Source organism: Rhinolophus sinicus, chromosome 15 (assembly GCF_057876585.1).
Source record: "Rhinolophus sinicus isolate RSI-liver-muscle chromosome 15, RSI-T2T, whole genome shotgun sequence".
Classification (NCBI taxonomy): Eukaryota; Metazoa; Chordata; class Mammalia; order Chiroptera; family Rhinolophidae; genus Rhinolophus; species Rhinolophus sinicus.
This window is the reverse complement of record NC_142515.1, coordinates 121388452-121406444: the sequence shown is the minus strand read 5'-3', so window position 1 is coordinate 121406444 and position 17993 is coordinate 121388452. Positions and strand designations below refer to the sequence as shown.

Genomic DNA, 17993 nt, shown 5'->3' with positions numbered 1-17993 from the left:
AGAACACTTGGATCAGACCTTTCTAAATGTGGAAAGAAAAGTATTCCTTCATTTATTTTTCTCAATTTTGTTAGTAAACCAAACTATAGCAGTTGAACCCAGCAACAGAACCCTTTTGACTAACTTCTTCGGGGAAAATATATCTCCTATGTGGCATCTCCTTCTCAGAATGTAGAAGAAAATGTCATTCTGAATTCACCACACACACACACACACACACACACACACACACACACACAGAGGGTGCCAAAAAAATGCATACACATTTTAAGAACGGAAAACAGTATTAAAATTGTAATAACATATACTGATATCAAAACATGAATACAAGTCACGTTTGACTTCTGCAATTACAAGAGGGGCTCAAAGTGGTAACCATCGGTGTCCAGACACTTCAGATTATGGAGAACTACTGCTTGAGTAATGTTGACTAAAGTGCCCACTTGTATACATTTTTTGGCACTCCCAATACATAGAAAAGATACCTGTAGCTCCTAAATTCTGCTCTCAACACAAAACAGCAATGTTATTTTCCCGGTATGAATAACATATTTTCTATTTCTGAATTAAATAAGTTTAAAATTTACCACCTGTTATTTCTCTGGAACATATTTGTACACGTGTATCTGTGCTTGTGTGCTTTCGCATGAATGAATTTTTTCTATAGGAAAACATAAGACTTCTTTTGAGTCCTTAGAACTGGATTCTGTTATTTTGCCAGAATACCTCTCAATGAACAACAAAATGTTCTTTAGCTTTAATTAATTAGCTCTAATTAATTCCTTAGCTCTAATTAATATATTTGAGCTGAATTTCAATATCTATTTTATTTTAAAGGAATACTGAAATTGTTTTGCCTTCTTAAATCTTAAAGTTTCAATTAAAATGGGTAACTTTCATTTCTTGACACAGCTTCCAATATGCCAAAAGCCATATTTAGTTGACAGTATTAGAATAATAATATTACATTATATAAATGTTTTTTTGAAAATATATTTGTAATGGAATATTTGTTTCCTAAGACAAGTCTGTGGTTCCAAAATTAGAACCATAGACTATTTCTAATCTCCCTCATGTTTCATTACACTTACCTTTGATACTTGACATTTATATTCTTATTTTCATTAATGAATAGAAATAATAAAATTATTTCCATTTTCAATTAGAGCACTTATTTTTATGTGATTCAGTTCATGCTGCTAAACTTGCATTTACTTGTACAGAAAATGAAGGTGAAAATTTTTTCTAGTATTATATTTTCAGGGGTTAGGAACAAAATCAATTTGATGAACATTGACTAATATATTTTCAGTATACTGTGAAAACATCGATGTGATATTTATTTAAATGACACAAAAAACACAGCACAAATATTTGCATTACTATAGTTATTCCTAAGGCATTAATAAAATAACGGGGGTACACTAGAAAATGAGATTTTTTTGTTTATCTTTGCCTTTAGGTATTTCCTAGACCTAATGGATTAGATGGTGTATGCACATTTCTAAATCTCTTTTTCAGTTTCTTCGTCTACATAATGGGGTAGAATTTATTTCATAACTTGTTTTGAGACTCAGATAACGTGAAACCTTAAAAGACATGAGGCAACTGTTATAGGTATTAAACATTAAATAACTGTTAATAACAATGAAAACATTGGCCGATATGGTGCTGATATGCAGCTATACCTTCTCTTTTATAACAAAAATGGGCTCTAGATTAGACATACTGAATTCACTACTACTAGTTTTGTGATTACGAGTATGTCACAATTCCTCTGGGTCTCGGTTTCTGTGTGCTGAAGATGGTAAACATATCTTCCTTAGAAGAATATTGTAAGAACTGCTGAGTATGATGACTTGAAATGTCCCATCACACAAAGGAAAACTTTCACCAATCAGATGTCTACTTTTTAAAAAAGTATTTTGGGGAACTAGTGGTATAAGATTAAAAGACAATACTCTCATTCCTAAAGCGCTAACATTCTAATGCATAATGTAATGTTTTAACAGGTAAATATAATAATATGTTACTTTCATTAACAGAGGCATGAACAAAATGCTAAGGAAGCTCAGACACTGGGATCAGGTCTGTTTTGGTGAATGAGGGGAAATTCGTAAAGGAGGTGCTATTGGATCTAGAAAGTGTTGAATGAAAAAAAGTTGAGCAGGTGAAGAGCGGGCTATGAAAATAAATGGGATCAGTAACATGTCACATCTGATAAGGTAATCATGAGAAATTCAGTATTGATTGTAATTGAATGATGACCCTCGAGAGGCATGTTGGGGTCAGAAATGTCACACACACACACACACACACAATCACACACATAATACAAAATAATTAATGTATGTTGCCTTAATGCATACTGTCATATATTCAGAAATGTTTTTCTACTGTTAGCATGATGAGTTTTCTTAGTAAAAGCCCCTCAGTTGTCCGGCAGCCCCTGTCTTCACATCCTCTATGTAGGTGAGGGAACACTCTCAAATTGTAGCTAACTGCTAAGCACACCTTGCTCAGGTTAAGGAAGTAAAGAGTTTTATTTCATACATATCCATAAAAGCCTGAAATGAGGGAGTTCTTGTTAAGTTCTATCTAGGAATCGCTAATTGAATGTCAAGTTGATATTCTGCTATCTACTTTTTTAGAGACTTTATTGTGTTACTTATCATTTTTGCAACTAAAATTCCCCTGAAGTGGATTAGAAATCATATGTCTCTGTTTTCCGCATATACACTCAAATCCCACAGACGCATGCTATGCTCTTTCAAGATTTCTCTCACCAAGCTGTTCTCCGCAGTGAAAGTGACGGAAGGGTTGCCCTGAAGATTCTGCAGTTCAGCGAACTTCCAGCAGGGAAGTGAGAGTCCAATACCTCTATTGATGAATTACGCTTCTGAGGCCCCCTCACCTGCATGGGAGTTGCCTTTTGAAGTGTTTCCCCAAAAAGGCTTACAAGGATGGCAGTGCTTCTGAGCTCTGTGTCCCTTTCTTCCTCCCCAGTCATCTTGCCATGAAGTTTGGCTGTGAGAACTGGAGAACTGGACTTGTGGGGGAATGGTGGTCACAGTTGGGATAAATTCTATTGTCTCTTTAGTAATCCCTAAGGGACTTTTTTAGAACGGGGTACATCATCTCTTGGTGTCAGCCGTGGATTGTAACTCCCATGGCCCAAGTCCCACTCTGCCTGTAGTTAGTAAGGCAGAACACAGTTACATGAATAGAACAGATTCTCTCTCATCCTCATAAGCTTATTTATCGAATGGATTGTAAATAAGAACACTATGGCACATATTGAATCCTGAAAAGATTTTAGTAGTTCTATCAAAGAATAAACTAACAAAATCCATATTTGCAGGAAAATAATGTATTGTACTTTTAAAGGGAAGTGATCCCAAACCATAAAGTAATCTGACTTGATTCCCAATAGAATTATCTCCTAAATTGCAGAAACTGTAGTATAGAGCTAATCTGTACCAATGGATGCACAAAGTAAAAGAAAGAAAAGGAAAGAATAACTTCTACTAGTATACCTGCTGTTAATGTTTTAGCCATACCTACTAAGTTGAGAATTTATTCCTTACTATGGAGTGTCTTCCATTCAAAATCAGTCTGTGAATCTTTCAGTTATGAATGGCACATGGGATTTGTTTTCGTGCTATGATAGCTCTTCTGGAAATGAAGTTATAACATGAAAATTTACAAGGTGCTAATGAGCTTTTCTCAAATACCACAAATTATTTAAGTAACTTACTGCCGTTGTTATTTTTACAGTGTCAGAGGAGTTTTCACACTAGTGTGAGGCAGCCACATAATTTATTTCTCTGTTTTCAAACTTTCAAGTATAAATTAAAAAACATAAGCATAATGTCAAAGAGAATGCCATTAATTTATTTATTTCAAATGTTTATATCTTAAGAAGTATTTTTATTCCAGGGGAATATAATACATAATGATAGATGGATTTGAACTTTAACAATCTAAACAATTTTTTATTGTAGCTTTGAGATAGGGCATATGGAATAGAATATTCACACATTTGTACGGAATATTTAATATCTATTGATTTTAGTTTTACTCACTATATTAAAATTTGATCCATGTATACAGAGGGTGCCAAAACAATGCATACACATTTTAAGAAAGGAAAAAATGTATTAAAATTGTAATAATATATACCAATAACAAAAGTTGGATACAAGCCATGTGTATACATTGTTTTGGCACCCTCCGTATACATGGATCACCCTGTGTGTGTGTGTGTGTGTGTGTGTGTGTAATTTCCTACTAAAAGCCTCTCTGTGATAACTGTTTTCATTCCATCACACTTCAAGTTCAATTTTATTCTTGTCTTGTATGGAGAAGTACACATTGGATAAGTAAATGTTTTCTGTTTTCTAAAGGAAGCTAGGAGCTGAAAGCTAAGTCTAATTTGCAGTTACATGCAGGGTTAAGGGCAGTAAAAGAAAGACAGGCAGTCTCAAAGGAGAAGTACAGGTTGCATTCTGGGTCCATTTGGGTCTGGCACTAGCTCTGGGTTCTTGAGATTATAGGAGAAGTACTTGTACTAAACCTAACAACTGGGGAAATGGAAAGCAGAGAGAAAAACAAGATGAAAAGAAAAGAGAGTTTAGTGAAAATTTTAAAACCTATGCACATTTACATTCCCACCAAGGGAAGAACTCATCAGTTTAGCACTGATCTTGTCAATGATTCAATTTCTTAAAGTGAAATTCTGCTTGTATGGCAGGATAGTCAATATTTTTGAGGACAAACCCTGGGGTCTTCTAGACTCAGGACTCAATGGCAGCTTCAGGGCCTACAGCTGCAGGATCCTGAACAATTTGATGATGATCTCTAAAGCTCAATTTCTTCATCTCTGAGATGGGTAGTCTAACGATGCGAACTTCATTAGGTGGTTCCTGGACTTAAATGAGTTAATGAAAATTAAGTACTTAGCTGGGGGCCTACCAGAGATTTGAATTTCACTGAATTTTAACTATTAGTTTATTACTTTTGCCAAATGACATGACACATGGCCTAGACCAGATGAGTAATAACATCAAAAATATAAAATAATAGTGATCTTTCACTGAGTATGTAATATGTGCTGAGAAAAGCTCAGTACTTTACATAAGTAAAGTAAGTTCAGTCCTTTCAACAACTCTAGATAGGGATAAACAAAGTAGTGCTTAGAGAAGCCAAGGAACTAGAATAAAGTCTTATAATTAGGAAACACAAACAAACAAACAAACAAACAAACAAACCAAACCAAACCAAACCATATCTAACTCATGGCTCATGCTTTAAAGAAACATCTGATCCATAAAAATTGTAGATGTGCTTATTATTGGTAAGAACAGGTGCCAGTTTCCATCTTAAGTTATCATTTTTTTTAAGCCTTTGAGTCTGCAGCTTCTTTATTTTAAGTTATGCATATCCAGACTGGGTTTGGAGACGTTGAACACACTAATTGGCTTCTGATTTTAAAACCACATTTGCAAGCATATGTGCCTCGTGCACGTCGGTTAGAGTTTTGGACACGTACCACAGGCCAGCACTTGGGCCTTCACATCGCTGCTCTGCAAACAGATGGTAAATCTCTTGCTGATTTTCAATTAAGTGATTTTTTTTTCCAGAAGCATTTGAAGTACTAAGCATCCAGAACATTTGGACACATGCACATGTAATATTATGGAGGCAGCAAATACATGTTTGATGATTTAGACTAAAGTTTAGGTAGTTTCTGGACTGATGACTTTTTTCTCTAAGGTTTCCATACTTAATTTCTCATTGCTTCTCCCATTTAGGCTGGGTTTTAGTAAAGTCAGTGCTAATCTACAGTGTAGCTTTTATCTGACTAACCTGACTGTTTACATAACTGCAAATTGGCTAATGGAAAAGTCATTTAAATGTTGTATCTCAAACATCAAAGGGAGCGCTTGTGTTTCCTTCAATAATACATTTTACAATCAAAAGACATGCACTGTTCACTTTGGAGGTCAAAATTTGGAAGTTAATACTGCATTTGATTGTAACCAAAAATCATATTATTGTAAATAAAGTATATGATTTTCAATTCAATAACTATATAAGTAGGAAAAATAGGGGAAATGAAGAATTCGGCCACAATATCATGTTAAAGTAAATCTTTGTATCTCCTACCAGCTCTATTATTTTTCTTTCAATCATCTTTACTGATAAGAACTGATCATAAAATAAAGACCAAGAGACTTAATAGAAGTTTCCAAAACGACACAGATAATGGAGGAACTTAAACCTTGATGTGATTAATGTTAAGCGCCAATTCCACTACATGCTGAATGGTCCTTATGGACTGCCAATTGTGTAAACATAATTATAGTATATTCCAATATCAACGCTACCTCATAATTGTTTGTCCTCACAAGGACAATACAACATAGTAACATGCTATTCTGGGCCTCTATTTACTAGAGAAATTGGGTAAAAAAGTGGTAATAGTAGATAATTCAGAATGATATATAAATCAAACATGCACGGAATTGAACGGAAGTGTGTATTCACACACACACACACACACACACACACACACCCATACACACAGTCACTAAACACACATCTTTATATTTGCAAGCACTGTCTACAATATACATACTACTACACTTGAAAACCTGTGAGAGGGCTGTGAAAGTAGTTTCAGTGTAAGAATTACCAGGATGTATACAATACTAACATTTATTTAAGATCTATGAATGTTGAGCCTTCTCAGTTGAAGAACTTTTGTTTCATAGTGGAAAGAGGTTTTGGCTCTGACCAAGATGGAAGGGAAAGAAAGGCTCAATGTGAGTAGAGCTGCAAAGCAGGTATGCCTCAGTGCCCCCAGTTGTAACATCAGATCCTTCTCACAGTTTACCTGACGGTATTATGCCTGCTCCATTTGTATCCTCCAGGAACTATGATATCAACACCATCAGCACTAATCTATTAGTTATGCTGTTGAACATTTTGGAGAAAGTTTAAATTGATGTCAAAATATTTCAGATGTACAAAAATGCATAAAAATATAAAAATACTCTATATCCACTATTAAATAAAACTTAGAGTAAAATCCTCCATCATTGATTGTATTCCTCTTCCACATAGCGGTAGTTGAAATTCTGAATTTGTATTTATTACTCCCTTGCATTTTTTATATTATCTCCTTTACATTTTACTATGTCTATATCTTGAACAATTGTGAATAAACTAGAACTATTCATATCAACATAAATGTGTCTTAAAAACATAATTTTAAGGACAAGATAAAAGAAGCTAGTTGGTAACAAACAGGTAGTGTATAAATGGGTAGTCATATGAAATTTTGCTTATTTTTACAAATATGTATACACATTTTATATTTTTCTATGTCTTTCCTAGTTTCTACTACATGTGGCTTGCTAAACAATGCATAGCATTTATTTAACAAAAATTCTACTCCCTGCTTACACTCATTAATAGAGTCACGTGAACTTGATTCTATGACTTACCAACAGTGAGTGACCTACCCAATTACTGTCCTTACTATCTTGGATCCCTTGGAGGGAGTAGTATTGTTCTCTCCTGGTTTTCTGATATCTGACATTGTGTCATGGCATCTAAGAGCTTTATGTACCAAAATGTGCTTTACTTTTGAGGGTTTGGATGTGTGTGCGCGCGTGTGTGTATGCGTGTGTGCTTGTGTGTGTGTGTTATTGTCATTCACACTAGCTGTTCATTCTGTTTCTGTTGCTGCCATTCTATCACTATCTGAAAGAATATATATTTAGACATTTTAAATCTTCATCATCTGGTCTCTGTTGTATAACATAATATACAGAATAATATCTGCTCACCAATTTTACTTGCCTTCAGGATCTATTTTACCCAAGCCTCACGTCCTCTGATATATACATATATAAAATAAAAATATTTCTCTGTTAAACAGCCCCCTTACAGCTTTAGCACAAAGATCTTCTTAAGGTATGAAAGACCACCTAAATTAAACCTTATTAATCTGGGTTGCTGCCATTTCTCGTCCTCAGTTTTTGTCACAAAAGCAATCATTGTGCAATCCCTTTTTTATAGAAGCACATCTAAGACAGAGAATAACATAAATAATTATATTGAGTATCCTATGTAAGAATAGGAAACAATAATTCAAAGAAGGAAAAACCCCGTGGGCTGGAACCCGCAGAACTGCGAGGTGTTGGGATCAGCTGTAAAGGAAAATGAAAAGGAATTCCCCAGAAGTCACTTCACTCTTCTAACCCACTGTTTTCTGCTGCCTTCATGGGCTTGAGTCTGTGAAAATCCTGGGTGGGTGAGATATCTATCCCTCACCACAGCTGCACTAGGGCCAGGTGACTCTACATGAAATCCACCTTTATACTGGATGATGGCTGGCACTGCGCTCGGAGTAGGGGCCGGTGTGTTCCTCTTAGCCCTGCTGTGCGTGCTGTTGTCCAGAGCCGCCGGGGTAGCCAGGTTCTCTGTCCTGTTTGTGTTCCTCGGTGCTCTAATCATCACGTCGGTTCTGCTGCTCTTCCCCCGAGCCAGTGAAAGCCCAGCCCCAGAGGTCGAAGTGAAGATTGTGGATGCCCTTTTCATTGGCCGCTAGGTTCTGCTGGCCTTCCTCACGGCTGTCTTCCTCGGGGCTCTCTTCTTGGTTCTAACTCATCATACTCTGGAGCCAGTCTATGCCAGACCACTGAGGTCCTGCTGAGCCCTACTGGTGAAAACCAAGACCCGGTTCTCTCCGTCGCTTGGTGTCACTGGTGAGCAGCAAGACGCTGTTCGGAGCCTTGTTTAGACAGCCTTCATGCCTGGAGATCAGGTGAATATCCAGCCATCACTGAGACGAATCTCTTGAGTCCTGGTTTCCAGACACCGGGCTGCAGAATTGTCTCTTTGGAGACAGCTCTCACCAACTTGAGAGGGATATTGCTGTCTTCTTAACACCTGTCCCTTGGGTTCTCCATCTGTTTTGTAAGGGAAATAGTAACGGTAATCTGCTCAGAGTAGATTTTCAATCAAGACACCAGTAAGTGGATTTGGGGAAAAGATGCACTTGGCTTCTGCTATCCAGCAAATGGAAAAAAAAAAAAGATCCTTTTGATAATACATAAAATTCTTAGTCATGAGGTTGGGCTCGTTTGGGAAGGACAGGCACTCAACACTCAAAAGGTTATTTTAATGTGATGATTTAGAAGCCTTACGGAGGTATTGGTTATCGACCATTCTGTGCATATCATGCCACAGAAGTCACTACAGGTGGTGATGTCACTGCCCTCTGCTCTAATAAAGCTATGCATACCAACCAAAAAAAAAAAAAATCAAAGAAGAAATAATACCACTGAAGAGTTGATTTTACAAACCCTAAAAGGAATGTCCCATTAGAATGAAATGATATGAAAACCCAAGTTACCCATAACCCATATTAAAAGTCCCCTTCTCTTTTGAGAGCAGAAATAATCACCTCGGACACATATACTGAGCAGATGTAATAAAGAATAACATAGAATTGAAGTGCTTTTGGCCGTTCGGTCAGGCCTTCTGTGGATGAGAGGCACATACTATTAGTCCTTGCTGTCCCCATTGCTATGTAATGTCAGTTTAATGTAGGTTAGTGCACTCTTCTGCTGCTCCATTTAAATTAGTCAAAGTTCTATTTTGAAATGCATATGTAAATACAGTCAATCTTGGGGAAATTTGATAACAATGTTACAGAAGTAAATTTAGCACTAAGAAAGTTGGAGTTTTACTAGTAGTAATAGATGTATTCTTAACATAATCGAGTAGAGACAAAATGATAGAATGAATGGGATATATGTAAAGAAGTATACTATTTGTTTTTCCTTTAAAAGTGATACTTTTGAAGAAAAGTGATACTTTAAAAACATCCTTGAAATGTTATAAAATGACTAGATGAAATAAGAAATTGTGAACTATTGACTTCCTTTCTAATATGTAATTGTAAAAAACAAAGTGGGTGTTAAATACTGTGTTTTCCCGAAAATAAAACCTAGCCAGACCATCAGCTCTAATGCGTCTTTTGGAGCAAAAATTAATATAGTAAAATAAGACTGGATCTTCAATATAATATAATATAATATAATATAATATAATATAATATAATATAATATAATATAATACCAGGTCTTATATTAATTTTTACTCCAAAAGATGCATTAGAACTGATGGTCCGGCTAGGTCTTATTTTCAGGGAAACATGGTAGCTCCTCTGGTTTCCAAAAAACAACTGAACATTTATTAACACTCTCACCCTCCCCATGCACACATACATAAACCACTCACACAGACATGTTCTGGAACAATAGTACTTCAGTATCAACTCTAAATATTTTTGAGGTAACATATGAAGAGAAGCTTATTTGTAATGTTAATGGGTTGAATGGCCAACATAAAAAATAAGAAGGAATTAATGTTATTCCACACGTCTTTAGTATTGCCATAGGTCTTTCCTTAGCTTTTATACTTTTTTATTTTTGTCAGTAATTTAAAGGACATTTTCATCAAAATGTAGATATCAAATATGTTAGTTCTATGGATGAAAGTACTAAATAATCCAAAATGATCTGACAGACTGTAGCATGTGCTTATTAAGATGTTTACATTTAAAGGGAATAAATATATGGTCCATCTAATAAAGGTTAATTCATGAGGTCTTAAATACCTGAAAAAGCAATCATTTAAATGAAACATATAATTAATTTAATTAAATAAATTTAAATAAAATATATAATACAATCACAAAATTTACCAATTGACAAGAATTATTATATATAAAAAGACAAATTTAAGCTAATAGAATTTCTAGAAATAAAAAGTATTTTAATTTAATTTTTTTACCAAAGAATTAGTATACTGAATGATGTATTTGCAGACACTGAAAATAATTAAGCCCACAAAAACAAAAAAACAAAGAAGTTAATGCAGATAAGATTAGAAAGCAAAGAAATAGAAAACAAACATAATAGAGAGAAAAAGAATAAATGCAAAGTTTATTCTTCGAAAAAATGAGAGAGAAAAATCTGTGGTGAGATCAAGCAAGGAAAAAAAAGGAAAAGATGCAAATAAAATAATATCAGTAATAATATAACAAAGAGAGCTGCATATGAAAACAACTATTCCACTAATATATTGAAGGTTTTGATGAAATACCAAATTTTCTTTAAAAAAAGTAACTTGCATCTGAATCACAGATATTCATTAGGAAACTCTCAGGAAAACACAAGACCCCAGTTACTGTTAAAGTCAACTCCTATAAGATGTTCCTGCAATATGTCATTCCAATGGTATTCAAAGCTTTTAAGATAATGTGTAAGAGGGAGTACTCTCCATCTCGTTCACTGGAGCCCAACTGCCTTCGTACCAAAAAGACCTAGAAACTTTATCAGACAGGAATACTACAGTCAATTTCTTCCTCAACAAAGCTCCTAATATCTTTAACAACCTATTAATGCTTGATTCAGCTGTATAAGTAATACGTAATTCCACATTAAAAAGCTGATTTTACCCTAGGAATGGGCAAGGGAAAGTGAACAAACAAAATCTATAAATGCCATTCAATACATTAACAGAGTAAAGACAATAAAGAGCACAAACGATAGATTCAGAATATGTGTTGTCAAAGTCTGATGTGCCTTCATAATTTTTTTAAAATCCTATAAAACAAGGAAACAAAGAATTTCTGTAGCATGATGAAGACTACCTGCAAAACTCTTATTGCATAATATCAATCTTGAAAAATTGGGAAAATTCTTTCAAAATCAGAAAAAAATACAAGGATCCCCACAATCAATGCTTATCTTCAACATTGCACTGGTATTCCTAATTAACATAATAAAATAAGCAACAGAAAAAAATAAATAATGCCATAAAGGTTGGAAGAGATGGAAAGGAACTTAATTTTTCCAAGATAATATGATGGACTGTTGTAGAAAACTGAAAAGAATCTGTACATTATTAGAAAAAAAGTAGAGATTGAAAGGTATCCAGCTTTAAGATTCATAACAAGAAAACCAGTTCTATTCCAACACACATACATTTTCCATCTGCTTCCTAACAGCCAGTGTCATGCATGTAGGGTAATAAAATTTAATTGGCTTTTGAAAGTAATTTATTCCATAATTATAATTATTGGTATTGCATGCAAAAGACTGTGTTTCTTGTCTGCGTACAATGATTCCACTTCAAAAATTTATCTGTATTATAAAAGAATAATTGAGGTACATAAATAAAATATTTGTTAAGAACGTAGGACACCTTATAAAACATGCTTTTAAAAGGGGGTGTTTATTATTAATGCATTGTCCTTTGTTTTTAACTCAAATCCTATCATTTTATCTTCTGATGTGACGCGGGTTAACCTGTTATCTGCAGTAAGATTCGTTTTAAGGATATGTTAATTTCACAGAACTTCTAACCGTAGGAATGATAGATTGAAACACTTAGGAGAGTAAATACTTAATGTGGACAATAAGTGTATTGTCTAATGTTTACCACAGTCTCCAGTCGATATTTAGATACATCATCTGTGATAGAAAGTCAAACAAAGCAACAAAACATCTCAAAGAGTTAGCAGCACATCACAGTGGGGATTCTGGGACAGGCACTCTATGAATGTGATCTTGAGGCAAGCAGATAGTATAGTTCAGGAGTTTCTGGGAGAGTACAGAAGTCTTTGCTGAGGAATGTGTATGGGAACTACCTCCAAAGGAGGCTACCATTGAGACTCTTTGTATAAACCTAGATGGTATCACAGCAGTGTAACGAGCCAGCAGTTCACTGTAGTATGAAGTGCGAAAGTATGAAGTAAAAAAATCAAGCATTAGGCACGATCCTGAGAATTACTTGGTATTGTGCATTTTAGTCAAAAGAGTGAATGAATGCAAATCCAATTCAATTACAGGAATAAATTCATCGTGGGCGACTGGGTCTAGAGAAAAAAGTAGGAGATGTGTTATTAAAATTGGTTTACCTCATCAGAGTCAGATGTTGGAAAAATGGATAAATATTGGTTGTAAAACACATGAGGCTGAGGCTAAGTTTTTCTGGTCATTATCTACACTAGAGAGAATATATACCTACCGATGCAGTTGAGTTACTCAGCTATGGAAAGAAAGAAAGGGGAGTAAAGGAGCTTTGCTAATGACGCAAATTGTTTTCATATTTTTAAATAAACATCCTCATTTGCAAACCTATAGCGAGCCATCAGCTCCCTTCACTAAAGATGTTTATGAGTAGTAAATAAAAGGATATTACCCTGAATTCAGAAAAAATAGGGCAAAATTAGATACGCCCTTAACATACAACCATTGAATGTTAAACATACTCCTTTTAAGGCTCTTAAGATATTGGACTGTCCTTAACTTTATATCTATTTCTCCACTCATCTATGCTGTCAGCTTTTTGCAGAAAGAGGCTATTGAAAAACAAGTTAGCACTTAAACAAACATAAACCCATGATTAGGTTTTGAAACTTCCTAAAGACCTTTTATTTTTGCCAATGTAGAAAGAATACAGGAGAGAGCAGCTGTTTTAAATATAATAAATCACTTTGGGGTTTTTAATAATGTCTATGAGAAAATAATTCAATTTAAGGTGCTAACATCTGAAAACAATAATCTCAAGTTCATTTATATTTGAAGTAAGTAACACTGTTTACATCTATAAACTGTCACTATTTAATGCATTTTCCATGATTTATGATATCCCACAACTATTAAAATTTATTTTACAAGCACTAACATTCATAAAATATAAATATTTACAATTTAGACAAGTCAATCTCTGTAATAAAACTAGTCAACAACAAGAATTCTTATTTATTTCTATTGAATAGAAAGTAAACACATGAAAAGAAATAGCAAAATGTGTCCTTTATGACAGAGAAAACAGTTTAATAAAACTTAATCTCACTGAGAAAGTTTCTTGAACTGATTAATGAATCAATGTTCTTCACTCAGTAATAAATTCATTCTTTTTAGCTCACAGAAGTTAAATAATTTACCTGAACAAAGAAAGTACTTCTAAGTTCACAAAGACTGCTTCATAATACCTTTCCTTAATTAAAATGTTGTTCCTTCTAGAAGGGAGTCATATCTCTGACACATTTTTTTTTTTCAAACAGGAATTTATACTAATTTTTACTAACTGAATCATGTAAATTCCTTTAAATAATATTTTTCAATTAGCCAAAGTAAATCTCTATTGTTCCATATTCTTCACATCTTTAATAATATTTAAGTACCATATTATTTCATTAATCATGTATGTTATTCTGTCATTCAGCTATTCATTGGTTTCTTTAAATAAACTATAATTTCCTTGGTTTCATTAAATAATCTATAATTTCCTGCTTCTTTATTTGCTTTCCCCAGTATTTATTTCAATTTGAGAAGAGATATACATGTAGCAAATTGTTTAAAATATATGAATAAAGAGAAGTGTACATCTGTGAGTACAAAGATGGAAGATGGTAAATCCTATCTTCCCACATAAAACCATGTTATTGAAGTGTGTATCTGTTGAATTCCTGCATTGTTGCCAAAAAAAAAAAAAAGAAAAATCCTATCTCAGTAGAAAACATTCAAAGACTTTCACCACTTTTTAAAAGAAATTTACTTCATAAATGTTGATCCTTCTAAAATGTTTTTGTGTTCAACTAACATAGCTAAATAAAAGCAAATTAATTGATTTATAAATACACACTTTGTAAATAAAAATGTATCTGTCTTATAGATAATATAGCTTAATTTAAGCTGTAGTGAGCCGATCGCGGACCCCAGTGTTCCTGGAGACCCTGAGTTTATTCTGTCCCCAGAATTTATACCTTCTGTGGACGTGCAGTTTAACAAGTACAAAAATGCATTATCTAGTTAACAGTAAATCTTTAACTTTAACACAGGAGACACAAAATTTACTGAAACTCCCAAATGTAATTACCCTATCAATAGCCCTGATAGGCATCAGCCTTCTGTTCTGGAAACTGGCCACTCCCACCACATTCCTGAGCAGCATGCAAGCTCTCTCCAGATGCAGGCAGAGACAATTGCTTCAGTGGGAGAAAATAGGTTAAGTATAAACTGAGCCATTCTGTTAAGGCTTTAAAGTTAACTGCAACCATGGCTCCCCACAATAAATACACACTTTGTAAATAAAAATGTATCTGTCTTATAGATAATATAGCTTAATTTAAGCTGTAGTGAATGAATGTGAACAGAGATTGAGTATAAATTAATCAGATTTAAATTGTTTTCATGATCAACAGCTAAATTGTCATTCATTCCATAAACCATTTATGCAAAAATATATACTATATATTAAATGCAACTCTATACATTTTCCTATAGATGTGTTTGCTTTACTAGATTTGAATAACAGACAGCAATGCGTTAATAGTTAAATAAGTTAAACATTTTTCATATTTCCATTCATTTCAAACTACAATAATACTATGTTTAAAAGTTCATTGAACCTGATAACAAAATCAATGGATAAGTCATCTTTTTAACTACTTTCTTCAGATGCAGTAAACTATTCATTAACTATGAGGTTATGGTGTATGTAAAACACTATAGATTCATTTCAACTTTTATGAAATGTTAAATAGGACCCATAAAACTTTTATGGAATCTCAACCACAATCAATATTTGCTTCTTTATCTCCCTGCATAATGCAACTCTATGGTAAATAAATTAGTTTGCTCAGTAATACTTGAAGATAAACTGCCATTATGCTAGAAATATTCATTAAGCAACTACTGGCTGTAACAATCCAACTCTCTGTCTATTGGTCTATCTTTAAACAAGCAGTGTTCATATTGAATTGAAAATGTATTTATCAAACTCCTAGTATGTACCAGGAATTATCCAAGGCACTGAAGATAAGTTGGGAATAAAAAAAAGACAAAGTTTTTCTCATATTGAAAGCTAGATTTAGAGGAGGGAGAAACACACACAGACACACAAACACACACACACAAAACAGAAGCACTAGAGAAGCTAAATCCTGATAATGATAAGCACATTTATGTGAAGTCATGTGGTGGGGTTCTCTATTAACGGGAGCAAGGAAAGCTCTCAGATGTGATGACATTTGAGCTAACAAATAAAAGATGCGAAATTGGTCATGCAGAGGAAAGGAAAGAAAGGAGAACATTGAAAGGGGAAAATTAAGTGTAGGAGTTCTAAAGCAGAAATGAGCATGGCATATATAAGGAAAGAACAAAGACTGGAGTGGCTGGAGCATAAAGAGACGAGGTCAAACACGCTGGAGGATATGAGCTGCAGCTATGGCCAACTGATCCATGGATAAACACAGATGTAAAGACCGGCTTTCACAGACAAAGTCAAATGTCTCTCAAACGGAAACAGGACCTCTTGTTAAAAGACTTGAACAGGCCTAACATTAGTATCAAATATACCCTTAAATGTGTAATGTCTCCAAACAATAGATTTCACTCCTCTTTCAGATACCCACATCAAGGCAGATGTAGGTAGGGAAAGTGCTCTGTTCCATATATAGTAATGTGATAGATAGTAAGAGTTCAGAGACACTGTGCCTTCATCATCTGTCTTACAAGATTGCCCTGGGCAACTACTTCCAGCTAGCAGAGGAAAAGTGTATGGGGCATCATGAGTGGAAGACATCTTCCCCGCCACCGCCATGGGACAGGGGTGGAAGAGGCATCAATTACGTCAGTACAACTCAATTACATGGCCACACGTAACAGGAACGGAGGCCAGGAAGTATAATCTAGGAAGAAGTGAGAATGATGATGTTTTTAATAGACCCTACCACAGTGCAGTATTTCTAAATTTTAAAATCATATTCCTCTTGTATATATCAAAAGTAATTTGTCTTCCTCATTATTTTGGGACTAGGCAGGACCTGTAAATATGCTTTAATAAATTAGATATAAGCTGTTCTTAGCAGATATTTGCAGTTTATATACCTTTCTTTAAAAAAATCACTCTTTTAAATATCACTTATCTGATAACTACATGAGTACTACACTTTTGATGATAAAAAGAGAATTATAAGCTTGGTGTAGAGATACAGTTATTTTTGTTCAGAAATTATAATAACATGTATCTTGAAATCTGAGCTACCATGAAGAAATACTCATACAGAGAAATGACTTCCCTGGAGATTTTATGCTAACCTGATTAAATTTGCATGTACAAAAGAAATGTGTACTTAAAATATAGCTTGACATGATCTTCAGCAACTTCTTTGTACCATCTATGAGACTAAATTGAACCAGCCATCAATTCTTGAGAAATTCTTGATTATATTTATTCATTGTCTGATTTTTAATGCATATGAATGAACCTTCCATCAGCATTTCAGAAAGTCAGTGCCCTAGGCTCTCATCTGAGAATACATTATTCTGTATTGTCCCTCAGTTCCAATAAATACACCGGACTGGAGAAATTATCTGTGTCAAATGGTTTGGATGATATCCAATTAGCCACTCCTTTAGGTATTTTCTGTCTACCCCTAAAACCCAGACCACACAGACATAAGCTTTTTGTGCTTTATTCAATATTAGGCTTTTGTTTGTTGTCTAAAGAAGTTATACTATCTAGCCATGTGAAATCTGCAACTTCATTATCTTCAGAAAGACTGTAGAAAAAATAAAAACAAAAACAAAAAACAGCTATCATTCTGTGCTCTAGATAAATCCCTAGGTGAAGTTTCAAGTTTGTTTTGTTGTGTTTTGGTAGAAGAATACAAGGTATAACTTACTTCCCCTTAGGAACTAATGTTCTTTCCTTTTAGATGATGACAGTTCTGTAAGTGACCATGTTTCACTTTTTCCTCTTGACTGCTTTAAAGCTGAGCCAACAATTAGAAACTCATTTATGGCCTATGAGTGTGGTTTTCCTTTCCTTATGGCTCTCTCTCTTATCATATATCTCTTGTACTGATACTTTGTTCGGGTTTTTATTTCTTTTTCTTT

The 17993-nt window shown here is 34.2% G+C and overlaps 1 long non-coding RNA gene and 1 pseudogene across 1 annotated transcript in view; one reads left to right on the top strand and one right to left on the bottom strand.

Annotated features, from left to right (window-relative positions):
- The window catches only part of LOC148755294 (uncharacterized), a 468556-nt gene that overhangs the window by 172157 nt on the left and 278406 nt on the right, over positions 1-17993 (bottom strand). The gene's annotated exons all lie outside the window — the stretch shown is intronic.
- LOC109459736 (transmembrane protein 218 pseudogene) lies at positions 8188-9069 on the top strand (annotated as a pseudogene).